At 61.0% G+C, this 5,413-nt stretch overlaps 1 pseudogene; it reads left to right on the top strand.

Moving 5' to 3' along the window:
• Positions 1 to 916: 916 nt before the first annotated feature.
• LOC119279842 overlaps positions 917 to 5,413 on the top strand; it is a 10,588-nt pseudogene continuing 6,091 nt past the window's right edge.

Below are 5,413 nucleotides of genomic sequence, written 5' to 3'. Positions count from 1 at the left end.
GGGGACGCGGACGCCGTCCTCTGCCTGAGCTCTGAGGCCCTGGCAGACGAGGCCCTGGCCAAGGCCCTTCACTCCTTGGTCGAGGAGGATGTGGCGAGCCCGGAGGTCGCCCCGGTCCCCTTGTTCCTTCGCGACAACTGGGAGCTGGTAATGAGTGCCATGCCCACCTTTAATGGGGATGGACTGGTGCCGGCGGAAGCTCCCGAGGATCTGGCGGCGATGGCAACGGTGGACTTGTCCTTCGACGACTCTGGCAAGGGGGAGGAGGAAGACGAGGAGGAGGAGGAGGAGGAAGAACACGACTCTGAAGTGACCGCCGAGGGGACAGGTGAGACCTCCCCTTGGCATAGGTCCAGAGCCCTTCGTTCCATGCCGGATGATGACAAGGATGGTGCCAGGCGAGGGGGAGAGGACCCGCCCTTGGTCCCAAGGAAGGACAGGACGGGGTTGATCTCCCGAGGGTCTACTCCGGCCCTGGGGCTGCCTGAAGCCGGCTCCAGCCCCTCTAATGCGCCTCCTGCTCCTGAGGTTGATCCCCGCAGGAGGCTCTCAGGCTTCAAGTTTGGCCGGAGGCCGCTTGAGCCCGTGACTCCCGACCAGTAAGTGCTTGACTTCTGCTTTGCTTCCTGTTTCCGTCGCCAAGGCTTGACGTCCGTATACCTTTGACTAGGCCACCGCCTACGGCGAAAAGGTTGAAAGGGGCATCGGCGACCTTGCCCGGGGCAAGCTCACCTGCTGGGGTTGCGCCTTCGTCTATGGGAAAAAGAGGCAGCGAGGCTCGTGCCTCCCCTTCTGGTCATCCTTGCGAGGCCAGGAGGGGCGCACTGGAGTGGATCCAGCCCCCGTGGTCCTGGCGACTCTAGAGGTGTCCGCGCTTGACGATGTCGTCTAGGTCGTCAAGGCTCAGAAGGCCCCAATGCCTGATGTTGTGATTACGCTGCCCTCTTCTCCTCCTACTCCATCGGCTGCCGTCTCTCCGCCCCCTTCCACCGTCTTGGATCGTGCTGCTGCCGAGCTGGGCCGGCTGCGAGAAGATCTCCAAGGCGCCGACCCCCGCATGGTGGCCGGGCGCCTGGAGTTGGTCTCTGGCTTGGTCCGCTCTGATGCCTCCGTCCGAGTGGCGCTGAGCCAAACTGTGTCGGCCCTCAAGGAGGAGGAGCAAGCCACCTCCCAGGCCAAGGCCGCTCGCGATGCAGCTTTGAGTGACGCCACGGATGTCCGAAGCCGCTGCAAGGCGCTGGAGGATGAGCTGCAAGGTCCGCGCGATGAGCTTGCCAAGGAGGTCTGGGCTGTCAGGAGAAGGATGGGCGGATGACGGCTTGGGAGGCTGCCGTCAGGGATCGCGACGTTGAGCTTTTGGCCGATCGCGGCCGGCTGGAGATGCTGAAGTAGGCGCTGAAGGTGGAGAGAGTTGACCTAGATGCCAAGGCGAAGGTCTTGGCTAAGGATCGGCTGGCCTTTGCGAAGCTGGAGAAGAAAGCTCGCACCATGCTGAAGACGCTCTACGACGGCGGCTTAGAGAAGCCACTGGCTGGCGTGGAGGATGGTCCCGCCAAGCTACTTCCCTTCCTGGTCCAGGCGCTTGAAGATGTCGCGGATGGTATCGGCCCCATGACCGAGGCCAAAGCGCGTGTCCTTTCTTCCGCAGCGCTGACACGCTTCATCAGCCACGTCTACCTTCACGACCCCAACACCGACCTCGACAGCCTGCTGGAACCTGTGAGCGGCGAGCTTGCCGCCGCTGCTGCCGAGGCTGTGAAGGGCCAAGCGGAGGCCTTGCTAGCGAAGTACCGTGCCTTCAGCACCAGCCCCAAGCAAGGTGCTGCCAGCTCCGCGGTGTCGGGAGGTGGAGCTGCCCAGCGTGACCCCACCACAGGTGACGGCGCCGCCAAAAAGTGACCTCTTCGCGGCTTCTATCCTGTTTTAATTCCTGCAACATGCACCGTGCCTCGTGGAGGCGTTTAAACTTGTGTTTGGCGTTGTGAAAACAACCTATGGTCTGTAATATTTGCTTCCGAATTTCCAAGAATTTGCAGTATTCCCCCCTATTTATTTGTGTTCTACGTCGGCAGGGCCCGGCCCTGCGCATACCTCAGCCGCCGTTAGCCCCGACCGGAAACCAGGATGGAACCAAGGAGTGAGGGGCTACGTGACCAGTTAGGCTCCTGAGTCGCGATGCTCTCAGGAGTCCCCCATGACGTGCGAGTAGCAAATAGGGAAGGGAGGTGTAGGAGTGGATTTGTCGTTCTACGTCGGCAGGGCCCGGCCCCGCGCATACCTCAGCCGCCGTTAGCCTTTTGGAACTAAGGGGTGAGGGGCTACGTGACCAGTTAGGCTCCTGAGTCGCGATGCTCAAGAGTCCCCTTGACGCTCAAACGGTCTTCATACCTTGGCTCCGCTCGGGGAGAGGCGCGCGACGGCCAGGTCCGAGGGACCTGGCTGGGTGGGGTGCGCTCAGGCGTGGCCCAGGCGTAGCCCCTGTGTCTAGCCCCCTCGCGCGGCGCTCCCTAGGGGAGGCGTTATGATAGGGCCGGACACTAAGCTCTGGGCTCCCTGAGGTTGATGCAGTCGTGGGCTGCCCTCAGTAGTTTATCACCAGTGCGGAGCATAGCGCTTCCGTATGTGTACGGGCATAGCCGCTCCTCGGCAGTGTCGTCAGCCAACATGGAGCATGGTGCTTCCACTGGTGCGTGGGAGGGGGCTCCCCTCTGGGAGGAGCCCCCGGGGCGTGTATAGCCCCGCCCTGACACGTGCTCGGCACGGTAGGGCTAGATGAGGTGTATCTGGGCACCCGTGAGCTCAAGGCGGGTTGCACCTGGATCTGGGCCTTTGTTGGTGGTATGTTCCTACAAGATCTGTTAGATGCCAATGCTCTACGTCCTCAGGTCCCGGCCCTCGAGCAAGCTCAGTCGTTGCTGGTATGCCAGGTCGCGATGACGTGGACAAGGCCAGGAGGTGAGGGATGGAGAGCCAGTAAGAGCCCATGAGTGCGATGCTCAGGTGCCCCCCTTTTAACGTGCAAGCGATTAGCATGAAGGAGAAAAGGGGCCCGTGGTAGGCAACAGACGATAATCATAATGGGTCGAATGTGCAAGGCACACGACCTAGATGAATGCGGGAAAGATACATGCCGCTGGGTCAAGCCCGAGCGGCTTGGGGATAATGCAGGCCGAGGGGCGCCCCTAGCAAGGTAAACTAAAGACATGAGCAAAAGAGATACATGTCACAGGGACGGACCCACACGACCTGGGAATGGTGCAACCCTGGGGGCGCTCCTAGTTGAAATGGAACTTGAAAGATGTCACCTGATACCGTTGGAGACGAAGGAGCGTTGGAGTAGCTGACGATGCGCGGTGAGGAGGCCGACCATCACGAGCTCCCAGGGCCCTGAGCCTCGGGAGGCTCCAGGGGCCCAGGCGGCTCCTTGAGGACCATCTCCATCTCTGCCAAGACCGCGCAGTGCCTGACCTCCTGAGCCTCTAGAATGCCCCACACCAGGCGCTGATGAGCAGCGGCCGCGTTCGGCAGGCCGAAAGGCATGCGAACGTAGCTGTGAGGCGGACCCCTCACAACATCCCACGCGTGAAGGCCAGAGGCGCTCCTGAGACACGGCTCGGTTGAGCCCTGGCACGTTGATGCAGACGCGCAGCCCGCCATCCTTGCCTGGATGGGGAGCTGCGCCAGACAGGCGGCGGTTGCCGCGCATGACTCTTGACTCCTGTAACTCCTGAGTGATTTTAGTGATGAACTTGTGAGGGTTGGACCTTCCTTGCCTTGTACCTTCCTGATGGAAACGTGCTGCGAAGCACGCTTCCAACTGGTGCCCGAGCGCCTCCCTTGTGACCTTGGCAAAGTTAGTGGTCCTCCAGGAGAGAGCCCTCGAGCCTTGCTCGAGGAGGATGTTGGGTGCGCCTTCCTATGCGACGGAGGGAGGCGCCCCTTGAACGGGCGCGGATCCTGGCGCCATGCCACTAGACGTGCCTGGCTCCTGAGGTCTCGGGCCAGGTGATGTCTTCTTCTCCTTGTGGACTGCCTCGGGAAGGCTCCCTCTCTTGCGATCTGGGTCTTCGATTGACGCGGCTTGGAAGGCGCGCTCAAGAGAGCACACTGCATCCTTCTCTTCACAAGGGACCGTGATGACTCCGCCGCTTCCTGGCATCTTGATGACTTTTTACCATGGTGAGTCACTGCCATGAACTTGGCCAGGGCTGGATACCCAAGGATGGCATTGTACGGCAGGCGAATGTGGGCGACGTCAAAGTCGATGAGCTCAGTACGATAGTTTTTGCGCTGTCCGAAGGTGACAGGGAGGTGGACCTGCCCTATCGGGGTGGTAGAACCATCAGTGACTCCTGAGAAAGGCTTGGTTGGCTGAAGCTGATCATATGGCACTTGGAGATTGTTGAATGTCTTGACAGACAGAATGTTGAGCCCCGCGCCACCATTGATGAGGGTCCTGGTGACCTACACATTGCTGATGACTGGGGAACAGAGCATCGGGAGGACCCCGGCTGTTGCTGCGCACTTGAGCTGATCCGCTGAGCTGAACATGATGGCGCACATGGACCACCTGAGAGGGCGCGAGGCCTCGAGCTTCGGGAGGACTGCATTCACCTCGCGAGCAAACTGCTTGAAGATGCGCTGAGAGGCTGGGGCTTGAGCTCTGCCCAGGATGCAAGCGATAGCACGCGGCTCCAGGAAGCCCCCCAGCCCCCTCATCCTGATGCTGGTCTTCATTCCTCCTTGGTGGCGGTGGTAGAGGAGGGAGGCCTGCGTTGCCTTGTGGGTGATCCTCACGAGGCTGGTCCCTCCAAGCCCCCTCGCGAGGCTGGTCCTGCCAGCAGTCCTCGCGAGGTCGGTCACGCCACCCTTGGCGAGGGCCATGATCTTCCCATCGTCCTCCACCTCTTCCTCCTCGGCCGTAGCCCCGATCACCGCGCTCGGTGCGTTGGCCGACACTTCCATCTCGCACGGCCCTGAGCTCTTGGCATTCATTGGTGTTGTGAGTGTGGAGGTCGTGGTACACGCAGTACCGGCTGCCCTTGGACGACTCCGGCTGATCTCTGCCACGCTTGGCGTCTGGCTCAGCTGTGAGCACAACTGCTCCATTGCGCTTCTCATCCTTGGCCTTGGGCTTCTTCTCTTCAGGATCATCGGCTGGGAGCTTGAGGAGGGAGAGGCGTCCCTCCTCAGCCCTGGCGCACTTGGTCGCCAAGTTGAACAGCTCCAGAGATGTGCACAGGTCTTCGTGGATCGCCAGTTCCTCCTTCATCTTGATGTCGTGGACGCCATCAGAGAAGGCTGAGATGATGGCTTCCTCAGTCACCCTGGGGATCTTGAGGCGAGCGTTGTTAAAGCGCTGAATGTACTTCTGCAGGGTCTCTCCTAGTTGCTGCTTGGTGCGGCACAGGTC

Source organism: Triticum dicoccoides, chromosome 3B, assembly GCF_002162155.2.
Source record: "Triticum dicoccoides isolate Atlit2015 ecotype Zavitan chromosome 3B, WEW_v2.0, whole genome shotgun sequence".
In the NCBI taxonomy this organism is placed as follows: domain Eukaryota; kingdom Viridiplantae; phylum Streptophyta; class Magnoliopsida; order Poales; family Poaceae; genus Triticum; species Triticum dicoccoides.
The sequence above is the reverse complement of the archived record's forward strand: the minus strand, read 5'-3'. Positions and strand labels throughout refer to the sequence as shown.